The sequence below is a fragment of the Coffea arabica genome, chromosome 5e (genome assembly GCF_036785885.1).
Source record: "Coffea arabica cultivar ET-39 chromosome 5e, Coffea Arabica ET-39 HiFi, whole genome shotgun sequence".
In the NCBI taxonomy this organism is placed as follows: Eukaryota; Viridiplantae; Streptophyta; class Magnoliopsida; order Gentianales; family Rubiaceae; genus Coffea; species Coffea arabica.
Genome location: NC_092318.1, coordinates 5,635,874 through 5,655,318, shown reverse-complemented (window position 1 = coordinate 5,655,318; position 19,445 = coordinate 5,635,874). Strand labels below are relative to the sequence as shown.

The 19,445-nt window shown below is 36.4% G+C and overlaps 1 pseudogene; it reads right to left on the bottom strand.

The window, feature by feature from the left end:
- Nucleotides 1–7,804: 7,804 nt before the first annotated feature.
- On the bottom strand, nt 7,805–18,964 carry LOC113722752 (nuclear pore complex protein NUP133-like; annotated as a pseudogene).
- Between the last annotated feature and the right edge of the window lie 481 nt (nt 18,965–19,445).

Sequence of the window (19,445 nt, the reverse complement as noted above, 5' to 3'; positions counted from 1 at the left end):
AATAAATCATACAAAACATAATAAAAATAAGTAAACATATAAATCACACAAAGCACATAGCGCATAAACATAATATCTAGATGCAAAGACCCTAAGAAAGCGAGTAAACAAGTAAACACGCAAGCACACAAGCAAATAAAAGCAAATAGATACCTAACTATTACATTTGGGACCCTAACTACAATCTAAGTTGGGAAAGAATAAAATAATAATAACCTAACTATTACATTTATCTAACTAAATACATTTTTGGCAAAATTTAAACCTATCTATTACATAATCTATCTAAATACATCACTTGAGCCCCCTAACTATTACAATTTGACATTTAAATGCCTCTCAAATAATCATCAAAATTAAATTAAATATATGGAAGTTAAAACAAATAAAACAAATAACTAAAAGAAAAATCACTCAAAAACATGCAATTTCACACATAAAAACACATAAGGGCATATAATATGATTTAAAATAACACAAGAATATACCTCCCTTGAAGTAGTAGTTATGCGGGATTGGATTTGCCCTATTTATACTCCAAAAATCAACAAAATAGTCAATGTACCAATTTAATTAACAAATAAAAGCAATAACATGTAAAGAAAATGGAAATAATCAATTAAAGCATTTAAATGAAAGTAAACAACCTATATTCAAAAATTTTAAAACAATCAAAAACAATCAGGGCCCTAATTAAAATTTTTAAAATTTTTGGGGATCAAATTATAATTATCACAAATATTAGGGGTTGAAATCAAAGCAAAATAAAGCTCTAAAATTAATTAAGCTCTAATTATCTCCTAAAACCAGGAAAAAGACTTGCCTAAAACATGGTTAAAACATAAGAACATGATTGAATCTCAAAAATGGTAAAATTGATTGATTTTTCCAATTTTTGGGCCGTAGTGAAATTAATTAAAAATTGAGGGGGCAAAATTGAAATTTTTAAAAAGAGACCATGCAAATGGTTCGAAAAGCTTTTTTCTTCTTCTCTGGTTTCTTTCTTCTGCAACTTCATGGGTTTACGGTACAATTTTCTCTTTGCTAAACTTAACTAGAGTCGCAACCAAACATCAAGCTTTGATTTTGAGAAGCAAAATCATAGAAATTCAACATCCAAACATGCAAATCTTCAGCAAAAATTTTCCGCAATCTTCTGGGTTTGCTTGTTACAAAAATCAGCCTTGAACTTCAAACAAAAACTCATAGATTCATCAGATAAAACCCCATGGAAAATCCCAAACTCCTGTCCCCAAAACCCAGGCCAAACCCACGAATTCCTCAAACAAAACCGAAATAGAACTCAACCTTCCTCAAATAACAAAATCCAAACATGATTGGCTATTTGTTAAAGATGAAACAGAGAGAATCGGATGAAAAGCAATAAAGAACAGACGAAATTGGCTTTTGGGTGAAGTCAAATATGAAATCATCAAAACTGAACGTCATCCAGCTATATTTTCAAAACCCAATATCTGACCATCCCTAAACCCTCTTTACACGAATTGTGAGTCATTAAAACTGACTTCTTGGAAACAACAGGAATCCCAAAAAGAGAAATAAGAGTCTCATACAAAAAACTCATGTATCAGTCCAAAGAAATTTCATGGAAGGTGTTAAACTAACTAATACAAGAAGCTATCGTTACCTGTAAGCGATTGGAGATTGATTTGGCGTGAGAAGACGTGAAATGTTTGCCTGGAAGACGAAATAAGAGCTCTCTTTGGCAGCTCCTCGAGTATGACGAAAGCAGCAGATTTGGGTTCCAAGTCGAGGATGTTGCAGCCATTTTTCCCAAAGACCTCAACACCAACGTTTTTCATCAACTATCACAGATTTCCCAAAAATAAACACTCGCGCAAGAGAAATTCTAAGGAGATTAGAATAGAACCAAGAATCTCCCTGGATCATCAGCCTTGCTTTTTCTGCCGAAATTTTTTTTTTTTTTTGTTTTTCTTCTCTCTCTCTCTTTCTCTTTGTTGTTGTTTCTCTTCTCCTTGTTCTCAGCCACCTCCCTCTCTTGCTCTCTCCGATTCTCCCCCTTCCTCCTCTCTTTTCTTCTCTTTTTTTCTTTTCTTGCCTGAAGCCTCTTTTTTCTTTCTTTCTTCCTTGCTTTTTTCTTTCTCCCCCCCCCTCCCCCCCCAAGCTCCCCTCCTTGGTTTTTCCTCCTCTTTTCCAGATTTTTCCAATCCAACACCTGTCCTTGCCACCTAATCTAGCAAGTGTTGTGGTGTACAAAAGGACAAAAACACATGGCTAATGTTCCCTTCAACCACTTAGCTATCTTGCATGCATTCCACCTATTTTTATTTTTCAAGGCAAAAAATTTTGGGTAAATAAAAATGTTAAATTCCTATTTGAGATTACCTTGCAAATTTTCATTTTATTTTGAAGAAATTGAATTTAAAAAGATTAAAACAAATTTTTGTAAGAATTTTCTTTTTTCAGAATTTAATGCAAAAAATGTTTGTTTTGGAGATTATTTTTTAAAAGAAGATGAAACTAATTCAAAAAAATAGCTAACTATCATTTTGCAAACTTTGATTAACTAAAAATTAAATTAAATTAAAATTAAATTAAATAGAATTGAAATTTTGGTGTCTACAAGATATATCAAGACTTAAGAGAGTTATATTGGTGGGATAACATAAAGAAGAAAATTGCTCGATATGTTCAAACTTGTGTCATCTGTTAACAAGTTAAATTTGAACATCAAAAACCTTCTAGTTTGTTACAACCCCTCGAGATACTCGAATGGAAGTGGAAAAACATCACGATGGACTTTGTCTCAGACTTGCCACGGACCCAAAGAGGTCATGATGCCGTTTGGGTAATCGTCGACCGGTTAACCAAATCGGCCCATTTATTGGCCGTGAACATGAAGTATTCTATGAAAAAGTTGGTTCAACTGTATATGGATGAAATTGTGAGATTACATGGAGTTCCAGTGATTATAGTCTCGGACAAGGATCCCTGATTTGTGTCTCAATTTTGGCAAAAGTTACAAGAAGCCTTAAGGGCCAAACTAAACCTTAGTACTACATATCACCCCCAAACAAATGGACAATCAGAAAGAACCATACAAACCCTCGAGAATATGTTAAGAACGTGTATCTTGGATTTTGGAGGCAGTTGGAGCCAGCACATGACGTTGGTGGAGTTTGCCTACAATAACAGCTACTATTCATCTATTCAAATGGCACCATACAAAGTTCTTTACAGAAGAAAGTGCCGATCACCAATTTATTGGGATGAAGTGGGGGAAAAAGAAGATTTTAGATCCAACAACCGTACCTTGGATGGAGGATGCATAGGAAAAGGTCAAATTTGATAGGTCAAAGACTTCAAATAGCTCAAAGTCAGCAAAAGAGTTACGCGGACAATCGAAGGAAGGATTTGTAGTTTGAAGTTAGAGATCTTGTATTTTTTAAGATCACTCCGTTGCGAAGTGTCACGACTGGTAAAGGAAAGAAGATTCAACCAAGATTTGTGGAACCCTTTAAAATTCTCCAACGAGTTGGAAAGGTGGCGTACCAACTCGAACTACCATCGAGTTTATTCAGGATTCATGACGTCTTCCATGTCTTAATGCTAAAGAAGTACTATCTTGATCCGATTCACATCTTACAAACAGAAGAAATTGAAATAGATGAGTCTCTCACCTATGAGAAGAAACCAGTGAAATTGCTCAACCAAAAGGTTAAGGAATTGAGAAACAACCAAATTCCTTTGGTGAAGATCTTGTGGAGAAATCATGGAGTAGAAGAGGCAACCTGGGAAGTGAAAGAAGAAATGCAAAAGAAATACCCTAAACTGTTTGTTAATCAAGGTAAGAAATTTCGAGGACGAAATTCTTTTAAGGGGGAGAGAGTGTGAGGACCCGAAAAATTTTCTTAGTTTATATTATTTTATTTTATTTCTTCAAATACATTTTCTTTACTTTACTTTATTACCTTAATTTTCTAGATATTTTTATATGTGAGACAAGTTTTTAAAACATTTTTCTTGTATAAGTTATTTCATGTTAAATTCGAATCGCATTATGGCAGTAAGACCCACTAGCGTGGTAAATGCGATAAATTTTGAAGAGTAGTAGGAGTTTTGTATAAAGGGATATTATTTTATAAGGTGTTAAGGGATAATTAGAGGATAGCTAGAAAGTTCAGCCGTTGGAAGACAACAGGATGAGAATTAATCTTGGCTAAACACTTGTCACAAAATTCTTGGATCTTTGACCTTGATCAAAGACTTTCTTACCTCTTTAATAAAAACAAAATTTGACCAAAATTTTCTTATTTTTCACCTTGCTTTGGCCAAACCTCTTGAGGGAAGAAAGGGAGAGAAAATTTCATTTTAAACCTCAAATTCTTGCTTGAATCTTGAGTTTTAACCAACAATCTTGCAAACTACTCCATAGAAAGTGATAACTAAGGAAGATTAAAGGCTTGAGTGGAGAGATTTTGGAGGAAGAAGCATTAAGTTTCCATCTTTCTTGGAGTTTTAAGATATCTATGGCAAGAAACTTCTTTTTACTTCTAATACTTACATACTAGTGGTTTAGAGTTGAATATTGGTAGTTTTATGAGAAATTTCATGGTTTGAAGTAGAGATTTGGAAATTTTCAGTTTTTATGGTGAAATTTCAGTCCTTATATGATGCTTAAGGTTGGCCATGATTTGATAGTTTTTCCATGTAAAATATCTAGTTTTTATATGTTAGTTTGGCTTGCTTAAGGAAAAATTCCAACTTGTATGTGAAAATTTCAGTTTAGAGTTTCCAAAAAAATCAGCTTGATTATGGTTGGTTTTGAGCTATAAATTTGCTATACTTGGATGGTTTTGTGGCCTTAATCAAGTGTATGTTATAGCTTATGACTTGTGGTTGTGGTTGAGGTTGATTTGAGATGAAATTTGGCGTTGAGTTTGGATGGAAAAGTAAAGAAAATAAGGGGAGGTGCTGTCCAAATTTTGGGACAGGTTGTTTCCTTCAAGTTTGGATTGATTTTGTGATAAACTTGCTTAAGATGCTTGGTAAACCTATAAGTTCTACTTATGTGTTAAATTTTGGTTGAAATGGAAGGATTGTCATTGGTATTTTCCCTAATTTGCTGGCTAAAATTTCGCTTGTTGACCAAGTGATAGCGAAGTCTATTACCTTGTTGTTTTCTAACCTTTTCATAATTGGTTTTGACCAAAACTTGTTCCAAACATTGGTTAAGCCTTTTGTGCGTGAATTTGAGTGAAAACTATGAAGATTGGGAGGTGAAAAACCTCATGATTGTACTTGTTTCTTGGCTGCGAAAAATTCTGGTTTGGAGGGGGCAGTTTTGCACCTTGCTATCTTTTAGCCTCAAAGTCTTTAGTTTGGAAGTCTTTTGAACACAATCTCGCTGACTTTACTTGCTAAAACCTTGAACAATAATTGTATGTTGAGTTGGAGTGAGTATCCTAACCTAAAGAGGTGAATTACCTTGTTTCTTTTTATTGTTTTGCTGCTGGAAATTTCCAGCCATGAATCGAAATGAAGAACTCTTTGGTTATTCATGTTTTTTGATCCCAATATTTTCTTTTCACTCCAAAATCATATTTGCATCTTTGCACTAGTAGTCACTTGGATTTTCTTTGGTTCACCTAAACTTTGGATGGTTGAATCATAATATTTTCTCTTAGTTATTCTTAGGGTTTGTCGGTGATCAAGTGCATAATCCGGCAGGAAACTTTTGACGATATTTTTTGCTTGAACTAGTGAGTGTACCACTCGCGTGACTTGTTGCTTAACTGATTTACTTGTGCTTGAAATTTATGACTTGAATGACTGTGACTTTCGTTTATTCTGGACGAGACGAGGGTGTACTTTCTCACACTCGTTTCTCTTGACTATTTGACTGGTTTACTGTATAAATTTGGATCTGTTACTTGTATCCAACAACCTTATTGTGAAATTTGAGATCAAACCTCATTGGTAGTTAATCGAATCGAGCCAGCAAGGGTTTGGTCGAGGTAGATTGACGAACCATGAGAAAACTGTTACTGATTCACTGAATACTGAAATCTTCTGATATTTGGTATACTCGAGTATTACCACCACTGTTTCTGCTTGGTGTTCGGGCCCAGTAAGGGCTATGTTTGGTGGACGAAAATTGATGTAAAGTGGGGATCTACGGTCATGGTTGCTTCTTTAAACGTTGACGGAGGGTCAACGGGTTTGGATCAAGTAATTCAAAAGGGGAAATTGGCTCTTGAGAGCCATCCATATCCTTTTACTTGAATTACTCTGTTTAAACTGTGGTGTTTATTTATACCTTTATTTGATGCTTATATTTGATCGATTGAAGTTGTAATTGTGTGATTCTTGACTGCGTGACCTTTTGGTACCTCATTGGGTGAAAACTCACCATGTTACCTTTGTTTTCCTTACAGGGGCCGGATTTTGGGAACGTAAATTTTTGAAAAAGAATTGAGCTAGTTTAGCTTGTTTGTTTTTGTTTAACCTCCTCTGTATTAGCAACTTCGCATGTGTTTGTATAGGTTTCGATGCTCTGACTTGTAATTTAAGTTGAATCGTTAGAGACTCAATTGTATATATTATGGATTGATTAATCGAAGTTAAATGGCGCATTTTAGTATGGTAAATGTGAATTTTGGCTTAGTAGTCCTGGCGAGAGTTGGACAGGCAGTCCGTTAACCCTTGGGATACGCCCTAATGAACGGTGGGGCTGTCACAGTCATACTGATTAAGTGTCATCTCGTTTTTAACAGCTGACATACGAGAAAAATAAGATTCAATAGATTCTGACTTTTCTATTGTCACAAGTTCAAATTTCCTCTTCAACACTATCAAATTATTTTGTTGGAATCTGTCGATCCTTTTGTATGTCTTTTTCAATATATCCCAAGCTTTTTTTGCCATATCAGTCGTAACAATTTTTTCAAAAACTAATATATCAATTTTCTTATGAATCTGCAACAACGCCAAACTATCTTTCATCGTTTTGCCTTCACAAGCATTCTGAACAAATGTTGTTTCAATATATCGATGTAACCCACGTCTTTAGATGAGTTATCATATGTTCTATCAAAAATTGGACTCCGCCTTTATTTTGAGTTTTTGAACAAAACAAACAATATTGGAGTTAAGATTTATCATACTTTAGTTTACCGTAACTTTGACCCAAATAAATAAAACACATATAAACCTATAGAAAAATTCACAAGAAATTGATTAAGAAGCAAAGAAATTTTTCTCTACCATTCAAACGGGGCTATGGCTGTTACAAAATATACAAAGAAACGAATACTGGACGATGGAGTTAAACTTCTGATACTCTATATGGCTTCACTAATACCAGTGCTTCCACTACTAGTATTACTAGTAAGGGAACTAATCCCATGCAATTGCCCCTATTGAACTAAACAATGCATCACATTATAAACCAATATATAAATAGCACATAGACACTAATTAATTAAATAACTAAACATTTGGTTTACATTTTCTACAATCACCATAATCATAATTATTCCTCTCGTATCTGCCTAAAGATTTCATTTTTGGCTTTCCAATTGTGCGGTCTTCATAGGTTTCCCAACATCGGCATTGAACCTTATCAAGGACTTAAATTAATGCTTACAGTTATTCGAGTCATCTACTATTTATATTGTTAATTGACAATTTTCTCCAATGTAATAAGTCATTCAATTGCTGAGAATCTAATCCTAATGATACTTGTTAGTCGTCCATCCCTCCAAAAAATTTCCAGTACTTAATCAAAATTCCAATTCTTTGCTCGTTTTGCCAGTTAATATGCCCCAGTGCTAAAAATCAGTACATTTCATAAATCCAAGATCAAAAAAGAAGTTTTCCTTCTCCGTTAAAGAGTATTTGTAAGGAAATGCAGTGTCATCAGCTATTGATCAGCATCGTATAGACCTACTTTCCAACTGACCAACACAAGCTACATAGGCACGCCATCACAGCAAGGACAACTCAGAATGTAAATGTAGGTTTAGCTCCCTGCCCCTAAACGCCAAAAGTAACAACAATTACAGAAGATACAAACTATACAAAGTCCATAAAGTATATTCACAATTTTAACTTCACTGCATTGGGAAACAACTCTCATTAATTACAGTACCAGCATGAGCACTTCCCAGCATAATAGCAGTAAGCATCAACTTGCCAGCATCAGGAAAATCTTTGTGCTGCATCAGAATTGCTTCCACTGATGAAGATACATCCTTCACATACTCAACCTCCAGATTCTCTTGCCTCAGGGGCAGTACTTCATCGAATCCACCATCAAAAGTTTTTGCTTCAGGCCCATAGCATCTAGTAGACGCCTGAAAAAGAACTGTTTCTTGAAGAGAATGTAGGGTTTCCTCATCACTCCACCCTCCAGTGACAGACAACTGATAGATCCTTTCCCAGTCATCCTGATTTGCTGCATTCCTCCAGCACTCCTCCAAAAGGCTAGAGTTGCACTTAAAGGAAGGAGGAGCTTGTCCACGCAAAAACATCAAATGCTCGCAAACCAAGGACCCTGTTCTGGTTTTTCAGGCACAATTCAATTAGGTCCACAGGAGGGAGAAGCCTATTTCCAATATTTTGCTTTTCATCACTGTCAGGAAGGAGCCCCAAAATTTCTTCCTGCAAATTTTAATCCATGAACATTAGAGATTTGGAAGCAAATGTAAAGCTTCCATAGAGCAACTGAAAAAAAAACCTTGTTCAATGAACTAAACTAATTATTAGATTGATTCCCAAAAAAAAAAAAATTGTCACGGCAGCTTTCTCAGGCTCAGCCTTCAGATTAACAAACATAAATCTACAGTCCCCAATAGCTGAAAAATGGTCACTACAAGGTTCTAACTATGAATGTTCTCAACATAAGGTAACTTCAAGGGCTTTTGCTAGGGTGCCAACACTCCAGGAAGCAGAACTGCAAAGTTTCTCCTGTATTCGAACTCTAATTCCATCTGCTCGGAGTTTAATTCTTAACGTCTGTACATGAGTGAACAAGATACATAAAAAGGTGTTTGCTTGTACCTCTAAATTCTACTTATCATGCATATGTCATTATTATTCCTCTAAATCTAACCTTTTTCACAAGTTTCTGAAGCATTAACTCAAGCTTTGAATTGTAAGACGAGGATTGTAAATGAGGCAATGATAGTAAAAATAGCATTTGCCTATTCCTCTAATAGGGAAGATGACTGTTGTTATAATAAACCTCAAGGGACATAAGAGTAATCTACCCAGAACTCAATTGAGTCAGAAAAGAATGGTCACCAACAAGTCAATATCTTTGGTTCTCATTTGTTGTTCTAAGCATGAAATGAAAACAAACTAACAGTCTGTGCATACTTCCAGTTGGCTACTTCACACCAAATATAAGTCAGTATGCAGTTCAGAATGCAATTAAGAGAGAAGCATGCTGCCATAGTGAAAATAAAGTGAACAACTTCGACCAAATTAAGCAGATATTTAACTAGAAGATGAATATAAAAACTTATTCATAGGCAAGAAACAAGTATCACCTATGATATTTCTTATTGAGTTCTAGGGTGAAATCACCATTCCTAATATTACACCTGGTGAAATCACCATTCCTTATTGAGTTCTAGAGGTTTCCTTTGATCAAAGGCAAGAAACTTCAGACGACCCTCAAACCATAAAAGATCTCATATTACACCTGCAATTTCAGAATATTCAGATCAGCTTCAATGCGCTTCACCTTTGCAGGATAATCATCCTTCCTGCCAGATGTGAATAGATGCATTAGTGAACCTCAAGCACTTAACTGGATAGAAACAAAATCAGATCTGCAGGTAAACTTTTTAAGGCTTTCTCTGGTCACTGTATACTCCATTTCCTCTTATTATTTCGATACACTTTGAGAGATACAATAAACTAAAAAAGCAAACAGATAAAAACTTCATCCTAAGTTGTAAAGTGCACATTTAGAAGTTTATTCTGGAGGCATCATGCGAAAATAGGCATAGAGTCAAGTCACACATACAGAGAGGTAGTAAAGCACAAACTAAATGTATAAAGGGGAATAGCTCTGCAACTCATATGTTCGGTGGAGACTATTAGCAAAGTTAAGAATATTCCAGAGCAGAAATTTTGGGGATACAGCCAAGTGGACAAGTATAGTTCCCCAAAGTACAAAGGATCACGCAAGGCAAAAGGGAAAACAGGCCCTTGCTCATATCTGCCAAAGCCAAACAACCAGACTTCTCCCTTGGAAGGTAGTTGCTTATTTGGCTGGCTCTCAGCATCTCAGAGGTTGAAACTAGATAGTAGCTTGTAAGTCCAGTAATACCATGGCTGCTATTCAGTGGAACTATCACTAACTATTTAGATGCCCTAGGCTTGGGCATTATGGGTATTAGGCAACTCCCCCATGATAAGAGATCCAGCATGGAAAACCAGCCGCTCTTTCGTTTGGTCACATTCAGCAGACATGTAGACAATTGAGCAATTCCAGCAGGAGGCTTATGATGAATAAGTGTTTGGATGCCGCTGAAGCTGAGGCTTCAGCATGTGCACGAGCAAACACAAATGAACCAAATGCTGATGTGTAATTGGTTACAAGAAGTGGTCAGATTTTACAGCTAAGCAGGATATTCAAAAATTTCAAGTGTTTAGCTTTATCTTATGCCTCAAAACATTTATTACCCTTCCTGCACCTTAGTAACATGCGAACATGCGACTCTTTCAAATACCTGCCATTGCAGCTATCTTTGACAGATTGAGAAAATGTTTCCTTTCTGCCAAGGTTGTTCTGTTGGTTGTGCCACAAAAATGAGTTTCCTCGTTATCCAAACCTGATGAATCTTCTTGAGACAGACCTACAACATGAAGAGTTTCAGAAGCAGCAGCAAATTGATTAAGAAACACTTCATGAAGCCAACGAAGATCTTGATGCTGCTTTAAGAAAATAGCTAGCTCTTCTTGAAACTCCTCCCCAAGTCTCATCAGTCTGGAATATTGTTTGCTGTCATACAGCTGCTTGAAGACAAAGTTGCTAAAACACCCTCTAGGTCCCATGCTCTCATGCTGCATAATAGAACATTGGATGCTATAAGAATGAATTAAATACTAAAGTTTCAAAAATAGAACATGGACAGATTGTGCGCTCTGAAAGATGGTAAATACAATAACATTGAAGGTAAAACTACTAGCCACCAAATCAACTAAACAGAATGGCAACCAATATAGGATGATTTTATTATTATTATTATTATTATTAGCAGGGGAGGGGTAGGATTTTTTTTGGGGTTGGGGGGGGGGGGGGGGGAGGATTTGAACCTAGGACCTCTAATTTCAGGGATCTCAACCAACTGATACAGGGTTACATCAGTTTAAGGGAGAACAAGTACATAATTTCATACCATAAGATTCTTAAGGAGCTCGGAATCATTAAGGTCACAGCAAATACTCCAAAGTGTCAGATACCCTTCATGTCTTTTAGCAATATGCAACAACTTAGAAGAAAGCTTTCAAAAAACTTCGCCATTTTGTACTTCTGTTCCTCCGTCTGGATCCTGCAAAAAATGAAAACGTAAGGTACCAAGTTTCCTCAGATGCAACATTCTCTATCATTTTAAAAAAATCTGAAAACACATTCCAACTAAAAAATCAGGGACTCTAGCATTATTAATGGGACAATTACGTGACAATGTTGGACTTCACAACAAATACCGTTGGCTTGACATTCGAAATGAAGATTCTTATACTCAATGAGACTCAAGATCATTTACTACTTCAAGACTGAGCAAGCAAGACAAGCAGTTTCAAAACCAAGACATGCTTTGCCAACTCATATATTGCCATTCCTTATATTCAATATAATCAACCCACAGAATCCAGATGACTGCTACCTGAAGCTTAACAAATCAGGAGGACACTAACAATGGAATAAACAGAAACTCGACTATGACCGAGTACCATATTTTGGCAAATCACCCTTTGCTACCTTGTAGTTACAAGTCCATAATCAAAACTCCATATCATTCCAAAACCTACCTTTTGCTCCCTTGTGCTTCTCATTAATGGCGGGAAAGAAAGAAATGTCAATTCCAATAGATTTTCATTAAAAAAAATGTCCAAATCATGCTCCTATCAATGTAAAGAAACAACCAAATCTCTTCCTGGCTTAATGTTGTCCTACCCAGACCCAACCTGCTTCACACTTCATCTGCTAGCAGCATCAGAAAAGTTCCAGCTTTGCTATAAAGTCTCTCCTAATAAAGGATGAAAGGCCTAAACTCAAGTTAATATTTAAGGGTGCACAGCTACCAAGATAAGTCGCAATATGTTAAGAGTTTACCTGATTCCAACAAGACCACCACTAAGCATAAATTCTAAAATGGTCGATCAAGAACTTCACCGAATGACAAGTTAGAAATATTCATCAAACCAGAAAATAATCTCCAGATGCATGATTCAACTGCTCCATCACAAGAGCTTCTGGTTTTAGGCCTAAGCCTAGAAATAGATTTGACATATTTAAAATTTTATACAAATAAGAAACAAGCACATAAAAGCATCCAGTCAATGTCAGAATCTTCCAGAAAAAGATTAAACAGGAAAAGTAACCTGGAGTTTGGCCTGGAAGAACCCTTTTACTTGCTTATGGAGGGAGTCAAGAAGTGCATCTCTCCTTTTCCAGTATTCATCTGGCAGGCCTTTCTGTTCTTCATTGCGTTCAGATTTCGCCATTATAGCTCCAGAATAGGCGTCAAGTAAAACTTCAGAAAGTACTTCTAGATGAGAATAAAAGTCCAACTTCTCAGCATCTTCAAGGCGAAATGTTTCATTGATCAGCTGAAGCATGAAAGATGCAATGCTCCAAATGCCACTTCTTACAACAGTTTGGCAGTACCATGGTGTCAAGCCATCGGGAGAAGGATACCAGAGGTGATGCTCACTTCTGTAGTGCATCGCAGTCTGAAGCATGCTTACACATGCATTTGAGATTTCACAAGCTCTTTGAAACTGAACAGTGAAAGGCATATCTTCCCCAATCATGCTATCTAATTGTTTCTCTAAGCAGTAAAACAAGTCCTCAATATCTGAAACCTTACTGTAGAATACTTCAGCATTCTTTCTATCCATCAAGAGAACAGTTCTCCTACCGGCTCGCTCACCAACTAACTGGATAAGATCCCAAAGAGCACCAGAGGTTTAAGTTTCTGAACGAGAGTAAGAAGAGCCGACTCCATTTGCACAACTCTGGCAAATCATATTCTGCAGCTCCCTGAGTTGGAGCATTCCGGCAAGCTTTTCACCATGTTCCAAAATAATTTGCAGTGACTCTCCTGCTTGCAGGAAAAGAAGTTTCCATAAAATAGATTAGGTGCATATGAAATGATGCAAAAGCTATTTGCAGATTTGCTAATTTTGTGCTTAGATCAGCAACAATACAACAACAAAGTCAGTAACAGATAAATAGACTTTCATATGATGAATGACCACATGAAGAACTAACAGCAGGTGGCTGCAGTCCACAAGAACCGTGCCATGTACTTTTGGCCATATTCAAACATTAGTTCATCTCAGGCAGATGTTCCAACATATTTATAAAAGTTGTCAATACCAGACCTGAAACCTTTACGAAATGGGGTATTTGCACTTTCCTTGGATGGCTAATGTGAACATGGATTTTAACCGACCCTCAGTTATGAAAGCTTCCAACACCAGTTCTAGGTTTCACCACAGCCGAGGTATCATTCGAAATTCATCATCTTAACTTTGACAGAGAGGGTAACTTAAAGTATCAGCACGATCTTGAATCTCAAAATATTCCAATCTAGAAAATATAAATGAAAATTTTCTTAACCCCTAATATTCGGCATCTCCCTTTCTCAACTTAAGCTATGAGGAATTGATAAGCAGAGAACTGAATCATACCATAACAGGAGTTGAATAATTGGAACAAATTTCCTGGATGAAAGACATACATCTCCATAAACTCAAGCACACAAAATACATGCAACTGAGTTATGATTTTCTTCTCTTACAAATATCTGCACTTGATTGGCTAAGTGGAAAATGAAACTTTTTTTTTGGAGGGGTGGGTGGGGGGAGGGAAGCCCATAGCTGAAAAGTTGGAGTAAAGAACAACGCCTGTTTATTGGCAGTTTTCAGTAAATTCCCTTTAAAATGTTGGTTTGCATTTGGTTTTCAATCATAACCCAGCTCCTCATTTACCATGACTGTTGTATACTCCAATAAACATTTTGATCAAATTTCAAGCTTTGAAATTCTAGGTTCTATTGAAACTTATCTTAGGCTTTCAAAATGTAACTGAACTCAATTACAATTTGGGCTAAGTTTGGTCAAAATTAATACATCAATAATCACAACCAAAAATTCAACTTTTTGGGACATCCAAAAAAAAAAAATTTCAAGTTCCATCATTAAATCTTCAACATTGTCAATCCTAAGAAGAAATTTCAAAGTTCAACCAAAGAATGACTGATTGCAGCGATAAACTCACTTCATCAATCCACGACTTAACAAGATAATCCATATCTATAGAGGTTCAATCAACATGAAGTAATATACTAAAATCTAAAACCCAAACATGAGGAAGACACAAACATAGTAACTATAAAAGAAGATCTGAAACAAAAACTAGTAGTCCATGGGGATAACTTCTTTAAAATCCAGCAAAAGAGGGAGCCACAGGTTTGGGTGCACAAGAGAGGGGAGAGCAAGAGTGGAAAGGAAGAGAGAAGAGGAAGGAAAGGTGGATAGTGGGCTGCTAATGGTGCAAGCAAGAGCGGGTAAAAAGGAAAGAGAGCAACTTTCAGAAAATGTGTCCTATAAAAAGCTGCACTCAAGATCCAGGTTGGTAGATAGCTGGGATGGGAAGAATAGGAAGTGGATAGGGAGGGGGTTCTAGTTATATCACAGAAAAAGTATAAGAATAGACTAGGCACTAGTCTTTGCTGGTCTTAGCTGAAAACAAAATTTGTACTTTTAGTTATTCAGTTTACAAGCTTTAACCAACCTACACCAGATTGTAAACAACCATTATTTTGGAATGCTCAGATCATTTCCACTTGACCATAACAATTTAACCTAATTAATTCAACTCGACCAGACTCTTGTTGAGAACACAATTTGAGATCTCCTGTGTAGAGTTGTTCCAATGAACTGCGTCAAACTGGAGGGTGAACATTTTCCTTCTCAGAAATATTGTTGAATTTTCTTTCCAGTTACATCTTGGTTTAAGTATAAACTATAGTCATCTACAATCCCCAGAATCTACCTTCAAAAACAATTTGCAAAGCCTAACTAGAACAAAATTTACTCCCAGAACTAGGAATGTGCAGAAAACTAACTTCGTTTCTTTTAGGATGATGCAACGGATCATGGTGCACTGACGTTAATCCTTTACTTAAGCTATTTTTTTGGCTAATACCCAAAGAACAAAACAGACTTAATTAAAGATCCGGATACTGAAGGGTTCAATTATTTAAAGCATTCATGACAACAAAATAGCACATGGCCCAGTGGAGATCTTTCTTTCAAAGGGCTCTATATAGACAGTTATCCAAACTCCGCATACATCTAAAAAAGTTTCTGCACTTCTAATGGATCAACAAAACCTTCTAAGATGAGTGAATTCCTTTTCCTTCAATCTTAATTAGTGCATCAATTTGTTAAGGATGAAATTTCACATTCAAGGTGCATAAGAACGGGCCTATAAACAGAAAAAGAAACATAAAGCTATAGGAAGTATGATGAGAAAAGTCATCATACTCTGTTTAGTACACAGTTCCTCATGACACTTGGATAGAGCTAGGAACTGAAGATATTTCTGATGCTTCTGTTGCTTCTCGATGAGCTGGGTTGACACAATTGACAAAGCCACAATCTCAACTCCCCTGGTTGTTGTCCAATGTTTGGCTAGGGTATTCACAATTGATTTGCTCATCCTAGTAAAAACATTTGTTTCTTCGTCTTGAGCATTTCAATGTGCAATTCCAGTTAAGGGTGCCCTATGTCTATCCACAGCATCCCATGCTTCTGAACTAGCCCTTCAAGGTGGGATATTGCCAGAAAATGAGATGTTTTTTCTTTCTTCGTGTGATGATCTTTCATTTGAGCTCCCTTTGCGAGACAAACTTCGCTCAGGTGGTTCAACTCCACCAATCAAAATAGCCCTCTCAGGAATTGCCCAGATTCCAGCTTTCTCAGTCAATACAGCCCAAGCTCCATCTTCACCATCATCCAAAGAAGGGAAAACAGCAGCATCGAAAACCTTGCCAGCATCATAAGGCAGGTCAAATTGGTAGAGACGAGTAGAATTTCTCCAGTAATGCGACACAGTTGCAGTTCCATCACCAGAAAGTATAATTACCGAACCAGCTGGATTGCCACCAATCTTCAGCCTCATCGAAAATAAGAATTCCTCATCTTCTACTCTTGCTTTAGGTATTATTACCTGGATCGGGGGCTTCTTTTCCAAAACCCTCTCTGATGTTGGTTTAACATTTTCCGTCGAAATGCTCAACCCGGACCTATATTGCATGGTCAGAAGTGAATATTCGGTGGAGCTTGAACTAGTGATTCGATCTTTGCAAAAAATAGCAATAAGAATAGTGATAACCTTTCCATCATTGTCAATTTGCAGATCCAGGGGCCAGATCATCTTTTGCCCAGCTAGATCCTTCTGGATACCCAAAGCACCATCAGTGCCTACTATTTCATGTGACCAGAGCTTGGATACATTATAATCAGGTGTAAGTTTAACACAAAAACACTGTATCTCACGATCTGTCAATAAAAGAAACTGTCTTTTAGTTTCACTGAATGAATTAAACTGCCAAGTCAATGACCTAGGGTACCCCTTACTTCCAACTAAATGGCTACTATCACCACCTGAAGAGGCTGTACCTAGCATGTCCTGAAAAATTTTTTTCCATTCAATAGCAAATGGGCTGCAGAAAAACTGCCAAAGATCGCCATTGGAACTACATGCAAGGGAGACACAAACATGGTTGGCACCTAGAACAGGAGTTGCAGTCAAAGAGTTTAAGGAACTCAATCCTGTAATAGAACTCCCCTGCTTAGTACGTTGCCGTTGCTTATTATAATTGGCTTTCCCATCACCAGGCAAAAGTAACACCTCCAACTCCTCAACTGAAGCAGAACTAACAACTGGAGCACTTCTACTTTCAGAGTAGATCTCTGGCCAGTATACAAGAGTTTGACTTCTTCTATTGCATACAATAATGCCAGCCGAATTACACTGTGAGATCAATTTGTCACTATTCCTATTTAAGCAGTCCCAATTGAGGATACAAACTAACCAAGTGTTAGAATTGAATGCATTTCTGCTGGAATCCCTGGTTTCAAAATTACTAGAAGGAAGGTCAAGAACAACACAATTCCTTGAAGCAGTGGGAGAAAAGTAATTCCAGACAAAGAGCCTGTCTCTGCATATAACCCAAGCCAGAGATGTTTCCTTGTCCATTCCTCCAGATATGGACATCTCACCTGCCAGAAGAAATATGTCTGCCTCAAAAAAGGAATGCAAGAAAATCATCCAATACCTACAAGCTGAACAAACTGCACAAACCAGGATACTGTTTTTGCACTAAGGCTGCTTGTTGTTCATCACGTACAGCTAAAGGAAACTCTCCAACATACACAGGTTGAACTAGGTCCACATCATCTCCTTTTTCATTCTCTTAACTGGTGGAATCCTGTAAAAATCAATAGCCAAAATAACTGATAAAATCCTTTCCATGCATATGTTATGAAGCTGCATTTCAAGCTCCCACAATGAAACCATCCAAGATCACATAATTGACACACTTATATTTGTCTAGAACAGTATGTATGACACTTCAGATTCCAACCAATTACATAAATAAGACAAGAAGAGGGAAGCACCTTGCAAACAATTTGTTCAACCACAGAGCAGCTAAAAGAAAAAAGATACAAATTTACACCAAGGCTGTCTCAGTACCGAATCAACAAAAAATAGCGCAAACAGCGAACTTGGAACCATAATTTAGCATTCAAACTGATTCCTGTACAAAATACACCAATACTGCATGAAAAAACAAAATAAAAAAAGATACTCTCTATACAACATTTAGCACAAATGCCCTTCAGCTCAAAATTGTGCCCTCTTACCTCCAAGCACACCCTATTGAGAAATTTGGCATGGAAACTAATTGAGCACCAATTTCCCATATACAAGTAAATACCCAGAAAAGAAACTAAAATCTTTCAATAGCATTAGTCAATATCAATTTATAGCAATAATTAAATTCAAAAAAGATAAACCAGAAAAAAAGACATAAAATAAACATGCTTACATTTGTCAAGAACCATCTAATCCAGATCACAATTTAAAAATAAGACAAGAAGCAGTAAAAACCTTGAAACCTTCCTCCACAAAAAAGCAGCCAAGAAAACAAGCCCCAGTTGTACTGAGGTAGTCCATAGAAATCTAAGAAAATTTATTCAAATGGTGCACTTGGAACCCAAATTACCACAATTCTAGATTATTTATCAAAGAGGGGCAATTAAACATATTCCTGTATACACTGTACGGATATCACGTGCACAAAAAACTAAAATTCTAAATTCAATACACAAATAATCACAAATGCCCATTGAGTCCAAAATTGTGCCCTCTAACCTCAAAGCGTACCCTTTTCAGAAATTTCCAGGACATCTAATTGAGCACCAATTTTCCACATATAAGCGGATGCCCAGCAAAATTAACTAAAAAACTAAAACCTATAACATCTAGTAGTCAATATCAATTTACAGCAAAAACTGAACTCCAAACGAAAAACAAAGAAATTCAATAATCCTACCGGGCAAGGACAGAGAGGCGAGACGCCCAAGGAGCAGGAGTGCCAGTGGCCGGGCGATTGGGAATTACATTGCTATCTTGAAGTGGAGTTTTGGCGATGCTAAAGAAGAATCATTACTCTTTTCTGTTGCATTTTGATCCTTCCGAGCTGCTGCTGCCGTGTGAATATGTAGTTAACCCGCCTGATTTGAATGGTTTTGAAAGTTTTTTTTGCAAAAAGGATTATTATTACTTTACCCCCTCAAACTATATTAGTATTATCAATTTACCCCATAACGTTATCTTTTAGTCATTTCACCCCATAATTAATTCAACTCAACATATTAAGAAATTTTGGATAAAAGTATTCTTTTATTCTATAGTGTTACCATATCGTTATTATAATTTTATCCCTTTAAATTATAGTGATACAATTGATTTAATTCCTAACATTATTTTCTAAATATTTTAGCTCATCGTTAATCTAACCAGTATGGTCAAAAATTTTAAATGTATTTACTGTTTTTTATATATAATTAAAAGAGCAAATCTTATACACACTGATAGTGTATACACTATCATCGTTAAATTCATGATACATGTGCGAAAGTTA